Raw genomic sequence first — 23,823 nt, 5'->3', positions numbered from 1 at the left:
TTTACTGCAACATTTTAAACGCGACAATGGGTCACTACTTCAGTTAGAAATTATTTTATGCATTTGCATTTACACGACTTACTAAAATGGGTTTCGTTTCATTTTTTTTATTACATCTTAATAGACTTCAGCAATTTTGTTTTGAAGAATTTGAATGAAATTGAAAGGCTTTTGAATGTAGAGCGGCAGTTTAACATTCTGACCGCTTCTTATATATGCAACGCGTAAAAGTCGACCCTTAAAGCCCCATTTCAGAACCGAGTAGGAAAATCTTAGTTGGAGCAAAGAGCTTCCCCCTACGGAGTGTGATGAATAGCCTCCAGATGCACACCTGACACCTAAATCCACTATGCAAGTGTCTGGCAGCAAATGTTTAGATAAGCCGGATGAAGGTGGTTACGCGGATTTTTCATTTCTCAGTTTTTGCAGGATGACTTCTTCAAATACAAACATATTTCTTGTATTGACACCTACATGACTATTTATTCAGATTGCATTTTAAACGGTAACTAAACTAGTTTCCAGATATGCCGGCATTGCATGAATAATTGTGAATACTGAGGAACTGCTTTGCATGAAGACAGCACTCTTAATACAGAATTTTGGACGCGACAACAGACTTTCTGTTTCCTTGTATTTCACGAGCAGCATTTGAACATAAAAAGATTTGCAAAGAGTGATCACCCCTTTTTGCTGGTTTCCTAGAAAGTTTTCAAACCATTTCCTGTATACTGATATACATCTGCAAAGAGACATGGTGATTGTTTTGTTTGAAACAGCGCGCGTTCTTAACACGGCATCTGAAACACTAATACAGGCTCATCGTTTCCTGCTATTACTAATACAGGACTTTACATGAGAAAAAAGTTTAGTTTTGAACTTAGATTAGTTCATTCGTGTTTCGAATTCCGACGAAATATTTCCGGTAAATTAGCACTGACAAAATATTTGAAATACTGATACTATTTTACATATAGACTGCATCGGAATTAAGGAGCACTAAATACATAGGATTTCCGCTTCCTTGAAAAGCGTTTTTCGCTAAATGTAATTTGAACAAAGAAGGAGATAAAACGGAGATTTTACCGCTTAAAGCGGAAATGAAATATATGCGATGCATCGTAGCTGCAATCAATGTCCGTCAGTGCACTGCGTTAATATGCAATGGTGCCTTTCTGAATATGGACAGTTTCCTTATCACATTTTACATTTGGTTGTATGTGAGACAGTAACAAAAGGTCAGGTGTCATGTCTACTGTCCCGAATAACACGTGATTGCTGACATTGCACCATTGCCAAAAGAATAAACAAATAAGAAATAGGTAGAATATGAATGTGAAAACTGACTTCAATTGTTGATCAGTATTTTTTTTATACCACTAACAAATAATCTACTTACACATAGCTGTTTGGCAAATATATGTTGCATGGGACACACTGACATGAAAGTGGACGATTTTTTCCCTCTAGAGAAACTACATATCAAGTTACACTTTTTGTGCTCTTCCATTCCAGTTGGCAATCAATTGTGAACGCATGTTATTAGAAAACAGATTAGATAGAATGCAAAATGTACTGGTGATGTCATTTGGGACATACTGACTCTTGCCCGTCGAAATCATCGTTTAAACCATGAAAATATATCCAACTTTTTACAAACAATACAACATCTAAACAACCATCCTTTGAAGAGGTACAAAATGAGTCAATTTACTTCCAGCTTCTTGTGAAGGCCAGGGCTTTAAAAAAAAATCTCAACTGGAATTTAATTTAAACATGTATAATTTATGCAAATGGTGTCGACGTGTTCCAAGGTGTTATGTTGAAATGAAGCAGGTACAGTCGAACCTGTCTAAAGAGACCACCCAGGTAAAGGACGATTAACCTTTTAGATACAATCTGCGACACTGGGTAAATACAATTTAAAGAACAATGAGATCTTCAATATTTTTGATGTTTTTTAACACTTAGACTATGCTATTGCAGAAATGAAATAGTACGTACGTATTTACAATTATATGTTCTGCTGGAGTGTCTATCACATTTCCATCGGTATATATATAAATAAATACCAACGGAAACGTCTTCTGGCGTCTTGCGCTCACATATCAGTTCTCGTTTTAAATACATGTATAACCTAACATACACAAACTTGCAAACAAAGCAGCTGAAGCCCTTTCCGAGGATAGGAAAGAGACCTACAGAAACAAAGGGTCAAACTAATTTAGTAATATGTGTTAACATAAACCCCTGATGTGCACTTCTGGACACTGGACTCACAAACTTGAACAAACATTAACTAAGCACACGGCAAGACTAAAAACCTCAGCCACATAGAAATAATATAATTGTATCTCGTCTTCCCTATTCTCAGTTTGACAATGACCGCATGAGCAGAGATCCAAAAACTTGTCCTAAATTCACAGGCATGCCAACTGAAGTTAAGACAGCTTCGCGTAATATTTTTGATTGATGATTATGTTTTGCTTGTTCCAGTGGTCGACTGGAAACCAACTATTGCAGAGAATTTTGTTCGTGCTATTACATTTCAACTTCTTTAAACCTTGCTTGTCCCGTAAAATGTGCTGGCATCTTTAGTTATGATCTTGTTTGGCTTATTGTGCTACAGGGAATCCAGGTTAGTTTTATACAGAATATATTCTATGAAATCTACTTTACCAGCCCCTAACAAAGAATCATTTAACATGTATTCTAAAATTCTAAATGGTGTTACATCTTAATTGATGAATTTAGCTGTGGGCGCTGGGGGTGGTGTATGGACAAGGAGCTAGACAAGACAATGGCAGAGATGACAGACGAACCATGAAGTTACAAGACTGACAATCCACAATCTGACAATCTACAAGAAGCACCAATGATTGCCGGAATGTATTTGAACAACAAAAGACAAGGTTGTGTGTGCCTACATTCTCAAAGTTGGTTCACATGAGTTGTAAATACCTGAGGACTCGAATATAAAGACGTACCAAAGACGTACCAAACAGTAGTGGAAGTGCACCCAACTTTCAAATGCAAAGAGGAAGAAAACAAACCAAAAAAGACAGCCTGAGGATGACTGTCATCGGTGATCTTAGTTAAATCAAACAAGTGATTGTTTCCAAGTACAAAACCGTCCTATGAAAGAATAGACATTACAACACACAACAGAAGAAATACTTTGATATAATTATTTGCTGTTCCGAGGAACCTAGCTCGATCCTCATGTCATGATTTATTAATTTGATTTGACCTAATCTTGATACAGACTTAAAACCGTATATTCTCTGATTAAATATAAAACATGAAACTGAAAGCACTGGCTGTACACACTCCGAGTGTATACACGATTCTGCCCTCTGTATACACGCCGACGTTGACTTCCGGTCGCGAAGCAAATTTGCCATCCAAAGCCACTTTGCGATAGGAACGCAGAGCAGTTGATTATCAAAGTACAAAAAAACAAAAATAATCTGATGCTGCACGGCCTTTACTTTGCATGTTGATTACGTTTTTGGAGTATACATACAAGACCAGACAACCACATCAACACTCCGAGTCTCATTAGACGCCATTTTGCGATGAACTTTCGATTCATAGAATCAAAGCATGCTTGGGACAAACACACACAAAAACAAACACACACACACAGCACTTATGCTGCACAGCAGTTTATTGTCGGAGTATGGAACACACTTGGAGTGTGTATAAGTGGTTGTATACTATGTGATTGTACATTATTGCCAACCCCGTACACATTCCGACAAAGAGATGGCGGATGTCAATACGTACGTCGGATTGATTTTCATTGGCTACTTCCTAAAGACTTGTAAGGGAGCATTTCATTGGCTTACGATTTGTAACAGAGCTTTTGATTGTCGGAGTGCATACAGACCTTTCACTCCTGGTGTGTATAGCTTTTGCCAAACATGAAATGCAAAGCAGGCTTCAACTGGTCATATGATCTAAACGTTTTGAACTAAACGAATACTTTGTCAAATGGAAGAGTTTTACCACAGTGATTGTATCAATATTCAAATGTGCACACATGCCACACAAATATTTTAAATGTGGCTTCGCTCCCGGAAATAAACTCGTATTCTGCTTGGTCCCCAGTCACAAGCCATCGTATTTCCACCTGGCTCAGCCTTCCTCAAACAAGATTTGATTCAATAAAAGTTTACATCAACTTTATTTCAGAATGTGATTGGAGTACGGATGCTATCGATTTGATTCGTTGGAAATGCCATTGCCCCAGAGAAAAGCTAACGCTTCTTCAAACGAACTAAAATATATATAAATGTATTTGCATCAGTTCTCCATTTCTCGAGGAACAGTCGTCCTGACAGTGTGGAACGAAGTGTAAAGCATTGGGAACTGTACAGAAACTTCAAAGAACCAGGGTTGTCAGAGAACTGTTTTCCACGGACTATTTAACAGTGACAATCTGTCCCTCTGGTACCTTTCAGGATATCGGTGGACACGGTGTATACTGAGAACTTTAGCACACCTTTTCTCGATTGTACTTGCCGTGGTTTTGTGATATTCAAACGAGGAATATTATAGCGAACTCGCTGAGCGTCACCTATTTAGCTTTTACAAAAAGGGTAAAACACAAGCGTACCAAACTACTCTTTTGATACACTTGAACATCATTTGGATCGGAACATACCAATAATTGGGCGTGCTCAAAGGAAATTAATGAAAGCAGCAAATAAAGAAACACACAGAAAAGGAACAAATTTAAAAAGATAGAAAGAAAAAACACACGCTTGAAGAAGATTTTCAAATTGGTCCACTTCGTTTCATATTGGGTGAATATTGTCGCAAGAGCAAGAGTATATTATGGCAGAGCTGAGTATGACGAGCATGAGGGTATTCACGTTGCTGCTTGTCTTGGGAGTGCTGTCCCAAGTCAAGGGAACAAGCACAATAAGATCTTCTTTATACGGTGTCTGTCCTAAAGGATTGATAAGTGCGGCTCAACAGCAAACGCAGTATATTGTTTCCTCTACCCTGCAATGCCTCGCCAGATGTTCCGAGACTCCTGATTGTAACGGGGTCAACGTGTGTCCAGGTGAACTGTCCGGACAGGTGAGGTGCACCTTGACAGGGGAGGTTTTACCTGGGTCGTGTGAAGGTCTGACTTCTGCCACGTCACCTCTCTGTTTCCATGTTCAGAGTGTAAGTATAACTTTGCCACAATTTTGCTCGTTTGTCCGGTACGGAATCCGTGTGGATTCGAATGTAAGATGTCGTTAAAATAATATCTAAAAAGGTGGCTATTACCAAGTAATCCATAGTGTATATGGTAGACAAGATGTGATAATAACCAATTTATGTCAATTGTAATGTTATTTGGGAAAACGTTGTGGGGTTAATAATATTCAAATAATTAATTTGTTAACTTGAGTCATACGTATTTACTATTGAAAAGTGATATTTGACTGATTCATTTGTGACAGGACTGCTTTGTTTTAAGGAACATACATTTAGAATGACATTGTGGATGCTTGTAATCATAAACGAACGTCGTTTAAGGTCATTCTAAAATGATAATGCACATCCCGACCATAAACGTACATGCTAGAAGACCACACAAACTTAATTAATAACAAGTCGCGTGAAGCGATATAACACCATTTAGGTCAATTTGGTAGGCATCAATACATAAAATCAACTTCAAAAAACAGTCATCGGCGAGACTACATTCAGATTGTCTCGGCCAACCAAACCCTAAGACCGGGACGGGTTACGCTCGTCTCCGCGAAGAATGCGATCATTATACTCAATCTATTTTCTTTTATTCTGAGAGCGTTTTTAAAGCAAACATAACATATCGAGAGATTTTTGAATTCAGTAGAATGTGAAGAAGACAATGAAATGATTGTTTAATCTGTATGTGAACATTCGTTTTTTATGAAAACTTTGATGAGCAAGCTGATTAACTAATGTTTAAGCTTTCGAGCTGAAATGCAATCCCAAAGTCCGGACAGAGTCAACAATTGCTTGACCAATGTTGTTAAAAAATGAGGGCATGACATTTCCGCCTTAACTATCACTAAAAGCCGGATATGACGTCATCAAAGACATTTATCGAAAAAAAACACCTGACTAAGTACAGAAGAAGCTATGTTGCAATTAAACGACCATCAGTTTTGTTAAAGGGATGTGGAAGCAGAGTTGGGTAGAGCTTAGGCAGGCGAAAGAAAATTCGACACTAAATTTCTCAATGATATAATTATTTAACAATGCGAGCTTCGGAGAGATGTAAATCGGCAAAACTATCGACATTTCAGACATCCAACGTGACAGGATCTGGGGAGACACATGCGATGACTACTCCAACGGTTATCGACACTACAGAACCAGAGTGTCAAAATAGCGGAACACTCAATGGATCTGCATGTGACTGTCCTCTTGAATACAGTGGAAAGACCTGTGAACGACGAATAAGGGGTACAAAATGCATTTCTGTTGCTGGTTAAACAGTCCTTTGCTGTACTTTGATAAGCACTGAGTTCTTAATGTGTTTTTGTGGGGTTGTTTATGTTGTTGTATGAAAGTCGCTTGTTCATTTCAATACCGGCACGGTTGGCCTAGTGGTAAGGCGTCCGCCCCGTGATCGGGAGGTCGTGGGTTCGAACCCCGGCCGGGTCATACCTAAGACTTTAAAATTGGCAATCTAGTGGCTGCTCCGCCTGGCGTCTGGCATTATGGGGTTAGTGCTAGGACTGGTTGGTCCGGTGTCAGAATAATGTGACTGGGTGAGACATGTCACATGAAGCCTGTGCTGCGACTTCTGTCTTGTGTGTGGCGCACGTTATATGTCAAAGCAGCACCGCCCTGATATGGCCCTTCGTGGTCGGCTGGGCGTTAAGCAAACAAACAAACAAATTGTTTATTTCAATGCTTGTTATTCTCTCAGGTGCAAGGAGAAAGGTTCCGTATAACTCTCGCTTACTCCATTACACATGTCATATACATAAAGAGCGCTTACTTCCCTTTGGTTATTTGATTTGTTATTTTGTTTGTTTTCTTGTTTATAGTTAGTTAGTTAGTTGTTGCTTTTTGGGCCCAGCGGACCATATAGGCCAAATCAGGACCCCATTCTTGTCCATAGACATGTACACTGCCTATACAATTTTCATGAGTCTTTGATAATGTGTTTTGGATTACTAAAAATATAATGTCACTTAAAAATATTATTTTCTTTAATTGTGCTTCTTTTGTTTCGTCTTAACATGCATTACCACAAAAATTGTTGTCGAAAAATGAGCGGACTGATTGTCATGCACCTGTGATGCTGAGCAATCAGTGTATGTCTGTGCGTGAGGTTATATTTCGCCAGATACTTTTGCATTAAAAAAGATCATTAAGAACTCGCACTTCATGCATAGGACTGCAACATTTTATTGTTTTGAAATGATACAATAGGTATAATGCAATATGGTTTTGAGCACATTCGTGTTAGATATTATGTAAACACTTTTTTGTTCTCATTTAGTCTTCTTGAGAAAAAACCCACAACTTAAACTCTGCGTGTGTGTTAAACGTACACTGTGTGTGTGTGTGTACGTGTGTGTGTGTGTGTGTGTGTGTGTGTGTGTGTGTGTGTGTGTGTGTGTGTGTGTGTGTGTGCATGTGCGTGTGTATATGTGCGTGCGTGCGCGCACGCATGTGCATGTGTGTTCGACCATTTGTCTGTCTGTGTCTATTTATGCTTTTTATTTTTGTTTTAAAGATTGTACGGAGGCACACGATAATGGTCATCGAAATAACGGGGTTTACCTCATCCAGCCTGCCACAGCTCCGAGTCCTTTCCGGGTACGTTGAACTATATTCACTTCTATGTGTCATGGGAGGTAAGGTAGGCTTGCAGGGATTATTCAAACACTAACAGAATTTGCTTGTGTGACGTTCGAGCGAGACAAAGAAAGGATTAAAAATATCCAACAGCGAATGACCCCGAAAATCGACTTCGCTGAAATGTTGCCAATATTTTGTCTGCAATCATTTCAGAATGTGCTGAATCAAGTGTGACAAAAATGAGAGAAGTCTATTGGACAGACTTTCTGTTACAGAAATGGGTGTCATTTTCTGGGTGAAATTCAATGGATGCTTCAGGAAACATCTTCATGCGAATTGAAAAATTGATATAATTTTAGCATGCGGAACGTGACACAATTACGCTTTTTTCAGCCATATCGGAAAGGCACGTTTCAATAATTCACATAGAAACACATCATTACAACACGCGTAAACTAGGGATTAATATCACCTCCAAAATAGGTCATGTGGTTGTAACTAATCGGGCATTTTCCCATGTCTTTATTTTCAAAAATGTGTAACATAAAATCTGTCAGATTAATGTATCTCCTTTTTGTCATACTTGTTTCATCACACTCTGAAAAATATCACACGCAAAATATTAGCGAAATATATTTTTTCGTCAATCGGTGACCGATCTCTTTAAATGGTAAGGCAAAAAAAAAAAGGTGTGGTTACGGTAACATAGCAAAAACAAATAGGGTAGAAAGGTAGGCAATCACTTTTTTTTTAAAACTTTTTTTCTAATGTGTACAAATTAAACCTACTTGACAGGGAAATAAGTGTGGGACTCGGGCGCTTTCGCTTTCGTTGCGTTTTCTGCACTCGTTTACTTGGTTTTTTAAAGTTTTTTTGGACAAATGTAATAAAAAGTTATAGGGTCAGCCCCCAAAATAGGGTAGGTCGGGTTACCGTAACCACACCTATTTTGTTTTAGGCCTAAACCTGCCTAAACCCCATATTTGTAAGAGAATAGATCAATGCGTTCAAAGTTGTGTGTTTTTCTCTCTATTTTCAATGACACAGATTCAAATACATATTGCCAAGGAATATTTGAATATTGCAACCAAGTGTGGTCAGTTACATATGTGGTAAAAGATAAAGCAAAACAAATTGATGTCTTTCAATCTTGACATTCATTGTCTTTAAAATAGGAAGCTTATATACCTTCTGTGTGCAAAACAACACAAATCAAGACACTAGATCTGCATGGAAACATATCGGTAATTGCAAGGGAAAAAAAGTAGCAACTTTAAGTTAGAAATTACTATTTTCTGTTTTAACAAGCGAATAAATCAGCAAAAATTTTCAATATTTACTGGCAGATAACTTTCTGTCATCAAACACGAAGAAGGAAATTACTTCCTTCATGACTGCATGCACGAAACATTTTGACCGATTGATTTTTGACCGATTGATTTTTGACCGATTGATTTATTTGTTGATGGATTATAGTCCTTGGGAGAGACTTACACGTTTGTTGTGTTGTCTGTTTTTAGGTGTCCTGTAAGTTCGAGTGGGGAGGCGTTACATTGGTGTTTGCGAGATCGTCTGGTTCCAATGTAAGCAGAGACTGGGTGACCTACCAGCAGGGCTTTGGGGATCCCAGTGATGTTACTTTTTTCATCGGACTTGACAACCTACACCACCTTACCAACCAAGCAGCTTACCATTTCATCATATATTTGATGTTAGCAGGCGCGGATGGGTTTGCCATGTATACCAACTTGACCATCGGACCAGCGTCCACCTCTTATGTCATCGCCTTTGACAGCTTCCAGTCACACAACAACATGGATAATGGGTTTGCTACATCGCCCCCCGTAAGGTTTAGTTCGTCTGGACATGACACAAACGGTTGTTACAACCAAAGAGGAAAAGCAGGTTGGTACGGAAGTAACTGTACAGGTTACGGCATGTTCTCCAATGGTAATTTTTCCTGGCCATACTCTGGTTCAGATGTATATGTGAATCATATGTTTTTTATGCTTTTGCACCAATCACAGTACTAAGATTAAAAGGAGATGTGATAAAAAAAACAAGTCGCGTAAGGCGAAAATACAATATTTAGTCAAGTAGCTGTCGAACTCACAGAATGAAACTGAACGCAATGCAACGCAGCAAGACCGTATACTCGTGGTCCACCGCTCACGGCATAGGCAGTGAAATTGACAGGAAGAGCGGGGTAGTGGTTACGCTATGCTGCATAGCACGCTTTTCTGTACCTCTCTTCGTTTTAACTTTGTGAGCGTGTTTTTAATCCAAACATATCATATCTATATATTTTTGGAATCAGGAACCGACAAGGAATAAGATGAAAGTGTTTTTAAATTGATTTCGAAAAAAACCCATTGATAATAATTTTTATATATTTAATTTTCAGAGCTTGTTTTTAATCCGAATATAACATATTTATATGTTTTTGGAATCAGCAAATGATGGAGAATAAGATAAACGTAAATTTGGATCGTTTTATAATTTTTTATTTTTTTTTACAATTTTCAGATTTTTAATGACCAAAGTCATTAATTAATTTTTAAGCCACCAAGCTGAAATGCAATACCGAACCCCGGGCTTCGTCGAAGAGTACTTGACCAAAATTTCAACCAATTTGGTTGAAAAATGAGGGCGTGACAGTGCCGCCTCAACTTTCACGAAAAGCCGGATATGACGTCATCAAAGACATTTATCAAAAAAATGAAAAAAACGTTCCGAGATTTCATACCCAGGAACTCTCATGTCAAATTTCATAAAGATCGGTCCTGTAGTTTAGTCTGAATCGCTCTACACACACACACACACACACGCACGCACACACACACATACGCACATACACCACGACCCTCGTTTCGATTCCCCCTCGATGTTAAAATATTTAGTCAAAACTTGACTAAATATAAAAAGAAAGCAAATTTTGAAAGCTGCATCTGCGCAAATTAGATCGATCAAGTAGAATCGTTGTGTCACTAGCACTTGGCACAGATGGATATGAGCGATAAAATGTGGGGTAGCTTATGCACGATCAATTCTTTGCAGTGAAAGACAGGCATCCAGGTAACTTAAAGATTGATTACCCCTCTGCTTCTTTTCTTCTGTAATCTCGAAGCGGTGTTTATTTTTCGGTAAAAATTCAGCAAACAAACAAAACATAAAACCCTACACTTTGTGGGAACTACTTCCAGGGACTGAAAAGTTCCGAATGCTCAAATGTACGAAATATACATCTCTGGAGCAGACAACACAAACATACCGCCTTTAAACTAACAACAACAGGCTTGAACAACCGAATATCCAATATAAAATTCATGAGTTCAGCTGATTTCTGAATCGAAATCTAACTTTTTAACTGATCCATCGACGCGGAGGTCTCAAGGCAAGTAACTCTCATACTTTGTGTAGAGCCTAGAGTTGCGTTTTAGATTCAGAGGTACACAATAACGTGCTATTGCAAATACAGCGAGTCGCATTGCAAGCACAAACTGACTACTAAATTGTGAAAAAAAGGAAAGTGGATCACACGGGTTCATGATGGCTCAGGGGTTAGATAAACCACGAAAACTGGTGTGTGGTTTACGCGAGCTAAGTAGCAATTCAAACGAACTGTGTCATTTAATGCTATATATTAAATGCTATTGCAAGTGTGTTTGATAAGGTTAGAACTGCTTTTTTCATCAGAAGATTTAAATCGTTATGTAAACCATATGAGACATACTAGCGCTTTAGTGAACTAATTTTAAAGCTTCCGAGCTGCAATGCAATCCAATAGTCAGGACTTCATCAAAGATGGCTTGACCAACATGTCAACCAAGTTGAAAAATGAGAGCGTGGCAGTGCCGCCTTAACTTTCACAGAAATTAATATGTAAATCGCCGTGAGCTCTTGTGAGAAGGGGCGATTAATAAATATCCATTATTATTAATTATTATTAAAAAGCCGGGTATGACGTCAGCAAAGACATTCATCCACAAAATGAAAAAAACAAAACGTCTGGGGATACCATACCCAGGAACTCTCATGTTCAGTTTTATGAAGATCGGTCCAGTAGTTTTCTCTGAAGCGCTCTACATACACACAGACACACACACATACACCACTACCCTCGTCTCGATTCCCCGTCTATCTTAAAACATTTAGTCAAAACTTGACTGATTTCAATGTAAAAAGTTGGGCTATCTCCGTACTAAACGTTTTATATAAAATTGCAACATCATGGATTGCAGAAAGGATGAAATCAGTCCTGCCAAAATGAATTAGCAAAGATTACTTTGGTTTTATAGCCAATATATATATTGGAAATAATGTGCGTTTAATTTATGATTTGATTGAATATTATAATGGGAATAAGATAGCAGGATTGTTGATGTGCATTGATTTTGAGAAGGCGATTCATTCGCTGGACTGGCGCTTCATGATTAAAACGCTCGAGGCATTTGGATTTAAAAGTGATATTTTGAGGTGGATAAAGACGTTCTATTTATATATTACGATGACTGTGTTAGTGAACGGTCAGCCTAGCCCCCAATTTTATGTAGGAAGAGGTTGTAGGCATATCTCCTCATTTGTTTACTTTGTGTGCAGAAATATTTTTACTCATGATTATAAGGAAAATACAGATATTAAGGGAATTGTTATCGATGAAACAGAATTTAAGTTGTCACAATTCGCCAACGATACTGAATTATTTCAAAGAGGAGATATGGAGACGTTTGAAGAAACCCTGAACATATTAAACGATTTTGGAAATAAATCGGTTAAAATATAAAATAGTGATGTAAAGTATACGCCACACCTTGATTTTGAATGGAACCCCCAAAGTTGAAAAGTATTGGGTATTTGGTTTACGAGTGAGCAGTAAAACCATTATTTTTGATTTGGTCTAAGAGATTTATAACCCCTTTAGGGAGAACGGCAGTATTGAAATCCTTGATAAGTTTGTACATTTGTGACCCTCCATCACGAAATGAGTCGCATGTCACGTGCACCTCGCGCGGTTCTGCGCTAGGCTTAAAGGTACTGAACTTGTCAAATCCAGGTGCACGGAGCCCCTGGGGCTTTTAGTCATACCTCAGGCAGCTATCCGTTAGAAGAACTACCAAGTTTCATTGACTTGCACCCAAAGAGTCAAGAACTGCGATATTTTTACGAATTAATTTCGTACTCGGACCCGGCTGGTCTTGGCCTATTTTTATATTTAGTCAAGTTTTGACTAAATATTTTAACATCGAGGGGGAATCGAAACGAGGGTCGTGGTGTATGTGCGTGTGTGTGTCTGTGTGTCTGTGTGTCTGTGTGAGTGTGTGTGTGTGTGTGTAGAGCGATTCAGACTAAACTACTGGACCGATCTTTATGAAATTTGACATGAGAGTTCCTGGGTATGAAATCCCCGAACGTGTTTTTCATTTTTTTGATAAATGTCTTTGATGACGTCATATCCGGCTTTTCGTGAAAGTTGAGGCGGCACTGTCACGCCCTCATTTTTCAACCAAATTGGTTCAAATTTTGGTCAAGTAATCTTCGACGAAGCCCGGGGTTCGGTATTGCATTTCAGCTTGGTGGCTTAAAAATTAATTAATGACTTTGGTCATTAAAAATCGGAAAATTGTAAAAAAAAATAAAAATTTATAAAACGATCCAAATTTACGTTTATCTTATTCTCCATCATTTGCTGATTCCAAAAACATATAAATATGTTATATTCGGATTAAAAACAAGCTCTGAAAATTAAATATATAAAAATTATTATCAAAATTAAATTGTCCAAATCAATTTAAAAACACTTTCATCTTATTCCTTGTCGGTTCCTGATTCCAAAAACATATAGATATGATATGTTTGGATTACAAACACGCTCAGAAAGTTAAAACAAAGAGAGGTACAGAAAAGCGTGCTATCCTTCTTAGCGCAACTACTACCCCGCTCTTCTTGTCAATTTCACTGCCTTTGCCATGAGCGGTGGCCTGACGATGCTACGAGTAAAATGGCATTGCGTTCAGTTTCATTCTGTGAGTTCGACAGCTACTTGACTAAATATTGTATTTTCGCCTTACGCGACTTGTTTAATCTAAATTTAGATCAGGTAGATCACCACATCATGCACAAAAAGACACGTCCCTAGCAAACTATGTCAGACGTCATCATGAGTTTGTGTAAAACAAAATGGAGGCCGGAATCACTCAGTTGAATCGAACTCCGACCATACACCACGTAATAACTAGGTTAATTTATGCACTCGCGTGAACAAGAAACGGTCGAGCTTCACAGATGTCGTCGTTGGGTAGTTTTGGGTTTGTTTTACTACCATAGGAGGATTTTTGAACTGTAAATGCACTCAGCTGCAACAAAAACGCAAAACGAAGGCTGTGAGCTGCACTGTGCCTTTAATATAAACTTGGACCAAAAACTATTGCAACAACTTTTGCACGCTAAGAAAAGCATTAAAACGCAATCTATTTTAGTTGAACGTTATATGCCCCAAAAGGTAATTATGTCAGCTGTACATATCATTTGTCCGATTGATGGTACTTTGTGTAGGTATCCCGTGACAGCCTGTCAAACAAGGCCACCCCTAAAATCGACCTGACAAAAACCATAGCCAAACATTTCTGACAACCATTGGAAAGGCCGTTCAATTTGCTGTTCAGAACATTTATTTTATGCACCTGACTTCTCTAGTCGTTATGTAGCCTTTTGTCAAAGGCGGTAGGTGTCAACCGTTTCAGAGGCCCAAAAAGGAACGTTTTGCGGCCATTTTTGAGGGGGTCCTCCACCCAAAAAGCCATATCTGCTCAAGTTCTCAATGATTTGCTTTGGAAAGTTCAGAAGTTATGACCAATAGGCTGACCTTAGTCACAGGCTTATAACTCAAACAGTTTTCGCTCTTTTTTAAAAACGGTTTTCACCACTGGATAGAGCATACAAAACTCTTTAGGAAAATGTAAACATAGGAACTATCATGCAAAGGTGACATGCGACTCATTCCGTGGTGGAGGGTCACATTTGTGGATATTGTTGGCAAACCCTTCAGGAAAGTTTGTAAATAATTTGCAGACAATGATTTTTGATTTTGAGTGGAATCGAAAACGTGATCGAATTGGTAGAAATGTTGTAGTTAAAAGTGTTAAGGATGGTGTGCTTGATGTTCCTCACGTTAAGACTTATATGTCAGCCCTGAAATTGACTTGGATAAAAAAAAAATTAAAAAAAAGTTGAGGTTTACGGTCCACAAATGGAAGCTTATAACATGGAAAGTTGTTATAAATCTTGTTATGACCAGACTTCAGCTTCAGACAGACCGATGTTCTTGCATCCACTCCATGCATGCAGCAACAACCCAATGAATTGACTTAAGAGTGATGACAGCTTCGACGGGATTTTAATCCAGTAGCTATAAAGCAAGATTGGCAAAATAAGGGCACAAAGGCGGCAGTAGGCATGGCTTTTAAAATCCCTATCCCCCCTAAGCTGAAGAAGCCTAATCCGTAATAGGACCGGAGGTAGTTTCGTATTCTACGAACTGTTTGATTCTTTTACCCCCTACGCACCCTCTTTTTCACGAAGACTTCCGGCTCTTTGGCAGCGGGCCCCGCGTGCATACGGCCGCTGAAGGAAATGTTAGCCCTTTCAGATTCTAGTCGTATGCCAGCATGCGATCTGATCCTAGTTACCATTCGTAGATGGAGAAAAGGTCAACAACTAGGGGACCCAGTATCCGTTCATACCTCCGCATACATCGGCGTTCGGGCATTCCAGAATCCTGGGTATTTGGTGCGCTTTGCGCAACCACACCTTTGTATTTAGGTGTCTACATTGAATTTCTTGGCTAAAGCCTATGTTACATTTTATGTAAGCCACAGTTACTTGTATTAGCCATGTCTACTTATGCAGAGTTTATAATAGCTTGTGACAGTGCAATAAAAAAGCGCTGCCTACTGCGCCAAAGTACCAGACAAGTAAATGTACACACTAAAAGAAAACATGTATAACTGGTTGGAGATAACCCAAACCTTGAAGACCTGAAAGCGGATTACCCTTTGTCAACATAAAGCAAATAGAAGAAGAACAACATTTGTAACTGCAGTTCCTGGTAAAATCTAACTGATACTAAGCACACAGAATAGAAGATGACCCATATTCTGTCCAACAGCCCCCCCCCCCCCCCCCGCCCCACCAGAATAGGAGATAACCAGTATTCGGGCCAACATAATCCCCCCACCCCAAAGGCACCTGAATAGGAGATAACCCTTATTCGGGCCAACCTAATCCCCCCCCCCCCCCCATCCCCCAGGCACCTGGATAGGAGATAACCCGTATTCGGACCAACATAATCTCCCCCCCCCCCCCCCCAGGCACCTGAATAGGCGATAACCCGTATTCGGGCCAACATAATCCCCCCCCCCCCCCCCCACATCCTCTTGGCACATAAATAGGAGATAACCCATATTCTGGCCCTAATATGCGATAACCCATATTCTGACCGAGGCAACCCACCCTGCATTCACATACACCCCTTCGACACCTACATAGTATATAACTAGTAACCTGGTCAACGTAACTACCCCCTTGCATACATATATTCAAGCTAATTCATCCCAGGAAGTTGTCATCAGTGCATCTGCTAGGAGCAGGATAAGCCGTCACTCACGCGGTGAGGTGGGTGGGATAATTTTCGTCTGCGAAAAACACGTCTTCTCGCGCTGCGTTCAAGACGGAAAAGGAAGTAGGGAGGTTTAACTCCCTTGAATTATCGTAGGTTTGACTTTCTACAGAAAAGCGACCAAATTATCTTTTCCGATTGTTTTACGGAGGTCTCAGCTGAACCAGGTCATAACCAAATTTATGTAAAGACTTAAATTGTTTTATGACCAGACTTCAGCTTCAGACAGACCGATGTTCTTGCATCCACTCCATGCATGCAGCAACAACCCAATGAATTGACTTAAGAGTGATGACAGCTTCGACGGGATTTTAATCCAGTAGCTATAAAGCAAGATTGGCAAAATAAGGGCACAAAGGCGGCAGTAGGCATGGCTTTTAAAATCCCTATCCCCCCTAAGCTGAAGAAGCCTAATCCGTAATAGGACCGGAGGTAGTTTCGTATTCTACGAACTGTTTGATTCTTTTACCCCCTACGCACCCTCTTTTTCACGAAGACGTCCGGCTCTTTGGCAGCGGGCCCCGCGTGCATACGGCCGCTGAAGGAAATGTTAGCCCTTTCAGATTCTAGTCGTATGCCAGCATGCGATCTGATCCTAGTTACCATTCGTAGATGGAGAAAAGGTCAACAACTAGGGGACCCAGTATCCGTTCATACCTCCGCATACATCGGCGTTCGGGCATTCCAGAATCCTGGGTATTTGGTGCGCTTTGCGCAACCACACCTTTGTATTTAGGTGTCTACATTGAATTTCTTGGCTAAAGCCTATGTTACATTTTATGTAAGCCACAGTTACTTGTATTAGCCATGTCTACTTATGCCATCAAACTGGCTATTCCATATTTTCTCAAAAGTTTGGTAAGAGCCAGTTTCCGCCACCCCTGTGCCCTAATGTAACTCTAGTACGCTGTCTACAACTTTTACTTTATCTCAAAACAACAATGTCAGGTTTATACAATTTTGGAACATTTCGCTTCGAAATTCTAAAATCAATGAATTTTGCAAATGTGTCGACAGCTTACTAAAGGTTAAGGAACAATGCATATGTTATTATGTAAAAGAAGCTCTTAACGTTCAGAGTAGATGATTGTAGTTGGACCCCTTCCCCATCGTTGGAATTATGTCCAGGTCTGCCTCGGCGAGATCCGCGCTACCTTGTTCCTGATTTATGATGCTTGCGCGCAGCTCCATGATTTGTCAAAGTAAGACCATTAGTTCTTGGGATCACGACAGAGTATATCAAGACAGTTGAAATGTACCACATTCTCGAGGTTGTGACCAGATCACGAACAGCCAGGTGGCACTGCCAATCGCTCCAAAATGTAGCACAATGTCTGTAAAATGTGTATTTTGCTGTCTCATAGTAGTGGAAACACGTTACAGCTGTGCAGGCCTGGACTGACAACGAGTGGGGGATGCAGAGGTGCTTCCTGATAGTGTGAAGGTGCGTCTTTATCCAGACCATACAGCTTGACCCATGAACGAGAATACCTGAAACTAAGAGTTGATTATTAGAAAACCTCTCTAACAAGAGATTCCAGCCGCATACTGGTTTGTGTCTGCCTGTTTTAATCAGTTCTTTTAACAAATGAGGTTAATATTGATGACGGTCTTATTTGTCCCAACCGGGACCCATATACGTTTGTTTGGTTGTGTGTGGGCGCAAGCATTCTCTTAATTGCATTTTAGATGTTTATACTTGGTCTGATTTGCGATTTGTTGTTGTCATAATTATGTTGTCTGGTTGCTAAAGGGCAGATGAACTATACTTTTCCATCCATTGCTTGTTTGTGGACAATACATTGTCTTATGTCTGACGAACGACCAAAGACAAACACCTCCCTTTTTATGGTTGTATCGGGACTGCAACGCTGGCTGTTCTGTTCCTGGGTAGGTTGGATGAAAACTCCATCAAATGGACTGGTTGCCTTTTTGCGATACGGCCTGAAACTGATATCTGGTCAGACATGAGCCATCAACATGAATGACGAGTAAATTGTGAATGTTGCTGGGAGATAGACTTCCCCACACACGCACACACAAAGAAAATGTGCTGAGATTAATCTATTTTTGGGTCCCCCTCATAAAGGGGGGGGGGGAGGGCACGGCCTGAAGTGCATCTGTGTCGAGGTGTCCTTGGACTTAAACCTGCTTGCATCTGTGGAGATATTAAACTGACATATACCGGGGGGGGACATGGTCTGCAGTGCGTCTGTGTCGAGGTGTCCTTGGACTTCAAACTGCTTGTATCTGTGAAGATAATATTGAATGTTAAACTGACATATACCGCTGTTCTCCCGGCATCTTTGGCGGACACTGCAACGTTGCTAAATATGGTGGTGGGATGCCTGCCTTCGGGATGGAATAATACAAATTGAATACAAGCATAAACTCCTTCCCCCAACTGGAGTTGATATTAGAACCTTGTTTGTCGGGTAAATAATGAGTGCCACCCTGGCAGCCACGGGAATCAGGAACTGGCAACCAGCTTAGCCGCTTCTTGCGATGTTCCAAACATAATAACAAATATCGCGGATATTTTGCGAGGGCTGCAAATTAAAAGCCATTTAATCGAACTGGGTCATTTAATAAACATATTAAATAAGAAAATAGAAAATAAGTTAAAACTAAATGAAGACAGAGGCACTTCTGTGCATGAAAAGTCCACTAAGTTCCCAAATTCTCAACCTTCGTCTGTCCAAGTAGGCAATACCGACATCTCTTTCTCTTCTTCAGCTAGAAACCTCGGCTTCACCATCTCCTCAGACATGACACTCAACAAGCACATCTCCAACATCTGTAGGTCCGCATACTTTGAACTCCGCAAGATCGCAACCATCCGCCATACTCTGTCCGTTCAAACTACAAACACTCTAGTCTGCTCTCTTGTTCTTTCTAAACTTGACTACTGTAACTCTCTTCTCTCTGGCTGTCCACTCTACCTCCTGCACAAACTACAGAAAGTTCAAAATTCTGCAGCACGCCTGATCCTCAAAGCACGAAAAAAAAAAAGATCATGTCACACCATTTCGCCGCACACTCCACTGGTTACCCATCCAAGCCCGCATTGAATACAAACTGTCCACTCTCTGCTTTCACTTCTTCTCTGCCTCGTCTCCTGCACATTTCTCTGAACTTCTCACTGTATACACTCCTGCTAGACAACTCCGCTCCTCTTCTGATGGCCGCACCCTAGTCATCCCACACACAAAATCAAAAGCATATGGACAACGCACTTTTGCATTTTGCGCATCTACTCAATGGAACTCTCTCCCCTCTCACATTCGCCACTCTCAGTCAGTACAGTCATTCAAGCGAGCACTCAAAACTCACCTCTTCCAGAAACACAACTCCTAAAGTCGCAACATTTTGCCATCCTGTTCTGTAACGGTTCCATCTCTATTCAGCTTGTTATTTTTGTCTTTTGTTTTAAATTATTATAAATATAATTTTTCACTGCAGTAGTCCTTTAACTTTAACCCTTAGCTGTAGGCTAGATATGCACAAGTCATGTCGGTGCCACATAATGCTGACACACATGTTCCTGTGCATAGTTTATGGATAACATGTAGTTGGGAAGTTAAGAGTAGAAATAATTAGTATTTAGTGTAGGAGGAGGGTTGGGGGTGGGCAGGGGGTTGGTATGATTTACTTTGAGCAGGTCGGTTTCAGTTTTAATAAACTGTGTAACTTATATTTGAGTCTTTCGTGTTTTAGACATTGGTGCATTTAATAGTTTTAATGAGTTGCCTTTTGTTTTATCATTCTGGTGTTTATCTAGATGAGCTGTGTATCTTATAAGAAGTTCTTAAAAGTTCGAAGTTATTTTTATTTTTTTTTATTTTTTTTTATTTTTATTTTTTAATGGTCTTAACAGTTAAACATGCATTACGTTATCATTAAGATTCATGCTTTGTTAGCACTAAACAGTTGTTTTAATCAGTCTGGTTTTCTCTTGTTTTCATCTTATGAACATTCTAAATGTTAGACTAACTTATTGTCTTGTAGAGAATAACAACTGTGTGAATGGTGCTACACTGAATGAAAGAGTGTGACACGAAGTTCTTGTACATCATTGTAAAGAGTGTGAATGACGTTTTAGTTTAGATGTCAAGCGCTTAGAGCAAGCCTTTTTTTTTCGAAAGTTTTTGATTTAGGGCTATATAAATGTTCTTCTTCTTCTTATTATTATTATTATTATTATATTGAGGCAGACTGGGCCTTTAAAAGCTACCCGCAAACCGGTTTTCTTTCTGTCGCTTGATTACCTCTGTTTGTGACGTCGAGTGCCTGTCGTGTACGTCACAGAACGTACTGTCAACGTTTTTATAACGAGGGCTAGATCTGGCGCGAAATGAAATGTCAAAATTGCGCCCTAAGTTGCACCCTAAATCACCTCTCACCGCCTGTTAATATATTCACTGAAAATACCTTCACTGTGCAAAGTTCCGGTGTTGCGGAAAAACGAGGTTTAATCACCTTATCCCTTTGTAAATAATGATCTGCCGCCTCGCGCTGCAGTATGTAGATCTACAATTTGGCCAACTTCTTCCTCTTTTGATCATTTCATATAAGTTAAAAGACATACGCGGTGGCTAAGAATGCCGTAACGGACCTTTCTGATGATAGATTTACATTTAATCCTGGCTTCCTTTCATCTTTTGATCAGTTCGATCTAAGAATGTTGAATCGGGCCTTGTTAGCAGCAGCACACACATGTCTATTGACTGTGAATTGTGCATGATGCCCGATTCTTCAAATTCATTCGAATGATAAAATATTAGCATGGGAATGCAAACAGAACCATCATAATATCACACGATACCACCAATGATACTTCTGATCACGGATTGCTCAGGATATATATATATACAGCGATATACATCGATACACAAATAAAACAGTGTTCTAGATGGTCGAACGGGTAGCAAAGACCAGCCCGCGACTTTTGTAATGTTCGAAAAAGTACCGCACATCCTGGCAAACGCGTGACGTAAAATTTTGATGACGTTCCCGTACATCTAGATCTGTTGAATTACTAACATAATGCTGATGAAAAACAACTTTCCGCATACACCAGTTATGAAGTTGATAACCTTGCAACACGCAAGGGACTTTCTTGGCAACGTACCATACCATAAAGAAAATATCATTCGTGACAATTCTGTTTTTCAGTGAAGGTGGCGTACCAGTAGAAGTACGCTGACTGAGAAGCATGCTGTGTGTACTTTCAACTAAATTTTTCATACACCTGAAACTATTGTTAAAATAATAGGCTGACAACACGCTATGAACATAAATACCACCGTACAATACCGTCAAGTGAGTCGATGTTGACTAAAAATATCACACGAAGGCGATATAATTTTCGTCTGCGAAAAACACGTCTTCTCGCGCTGCGTTCAAGACGGAAAAGGAAGTAGGGAGGTTTAACTCCCTTGAATTATCGTAGGTTTGACTTTCTACAGAAAAGCGACCAAATTATCTTTTCCGATTGTTTTACGGAGGTCTCAGCTGAACCAGGTCATAACCAAATTTATGTAAAGACTTAAATTGTTATGTGGAGAACATTGATGTGTGTGGTCCTAGTCTGCATAGTAGTAAACAACATTACAATAGTTATTAAAAGGATGTGCTTAATGTTTATGAACGGTACAAAATAGATTTAGAAACCTCCAAAGAAATATTAGCAGAACCACGTTTTTACCGCCCTGATATCCCCCTTCGTGGTGGACTGGGCGTTAAGCAAACAAACAAACCACTTTTTTCAAATAATAATATCAACAATGGGAATAAGACTTTTTGAGAATTGGTTTGATAATACAAATTATTTTATCGGTCAGTTGGTTAATGACGATGGACGTTTTTATACCTATAACGAGTTTTGTGAAAAGTATTAAATTAGAACGATTTTTTAGAAAGATAATTAGGATGTGTAGGAGCAATGAAAACGTATGTACAAACTTTTGATATTCTTTTGGAGAATAACAGCATTATATGGTATTAGATCCGTGTCAGTAATTTATTCTCAAATAAAAGGAGCAAAAGTGTACAGTGAAAAATGATTACAGGATGGAAAGCGTCCACGTTGCTGTAAAAAATTGGAAGGTAAATTAGAAGGCGCTGTTGATTGGAAATTATGTTTTAAGTATGTAAGAACATTTCTGGAGTGAAACTTAAATGGTTTCAAATCCGAGACTGCAAAGGATTTTGGCACCGAATGCGGTATTAAAACAGATAGGAGTAGTCGCAGACATGACGTGTCATTTATGCCGAGAGGAGAGGGATAGTATTCAACATTGTTTGTGAACGTGTCAGTTGTTGTTATAATCGTTTACAGGCAGGCAGGGTGTGCCGAAGAGAAATTTCCATTTTTATGTGATAATTTAATGGACAATAAAGTGCTGTTATTGTTATTATTGTTATTATTATATACGTTCATTTTGGAATAATTTTTTCAATTATGTTAAAAATGATTGTCACAATGGTATTTGAAGAATATTGAAGTAAAATTAATTTTACGTGTACTACATTTTCTCTGGAGTGATACCCATTTAAACCTCTGATATTGTCAAATGATTGATTGTTTTTAGTTTAGTTTGTGAGGATGATGAATTTGGTGTGGATATAGAGTCTGGGAGATTTGGTTTTTGAGTAAATATGAGGTTGATGTTTTCTAGTTTGTATTTGGACATAAAACATTTCGATTGTCTGCATGCCGTTAGTTGACTTCAGCAAGATACGAATAATGTATAATTATGTTGTTTCTTATTATGTTTCTAATTCACGATTAGGAAGGATGCAGAGAACAGGATTTTAAGGTTGCTAGTACTATGACATCATAATTGTTTTTATGGAGAAATAAGAAACGAGGTGAAGAGTATGTTTATATAATTTTGAAATGAGCTGAATATGGGCTATGTGACTACGTTTTATTGTGCTTTTTTGTTTGTTGTTGTTTTGTTTTTTGAAGATACATATCTAGCATATTCTGGTATGTCTGATTTTGTTGTAATGTTATATATTTACGGAAAAGAAGAAAAAAATATGTTGACAAAAAAAGAAAAAAACACTTCGACCATTACTTTTAATATTCACAACGAATCTGCATGTAAGCTTTACGTAACTACCTTAGCTGTGTAGCTGCTCATTTCACTGAGTATTATGCTCTTTCAATTTACTCTGCATTTGTTGTTGTTGTCTCGATATACTTACAATGTTCTTTATAGCGTTTGTTTGTTTTATTTTTGTTTGTTATTGTGATAACCACAAATTATGTGTATGGTTACTCGCAATCATGTGAAACTGTCATGCACATTCACTTTACACATACCATAGTGTGC

Source organism: Littorina saxatilis, linkage group LG15, assembly GCF_037325665.1.
Source record: "Littorina saxatilis isolate snail1 linkage group LG15, US_GU_Lsax_2.0, whole genome shotgun sequence".
Lineage (NCBI taxonomy): Eukaryota > Metazoa > Mollusca > Gastropoda > Littorinimorpha > Littorinidae > Littorina > Littorina saxatilis.
This window is presented reverse-complemented; position numbering follows the sequence as displayed.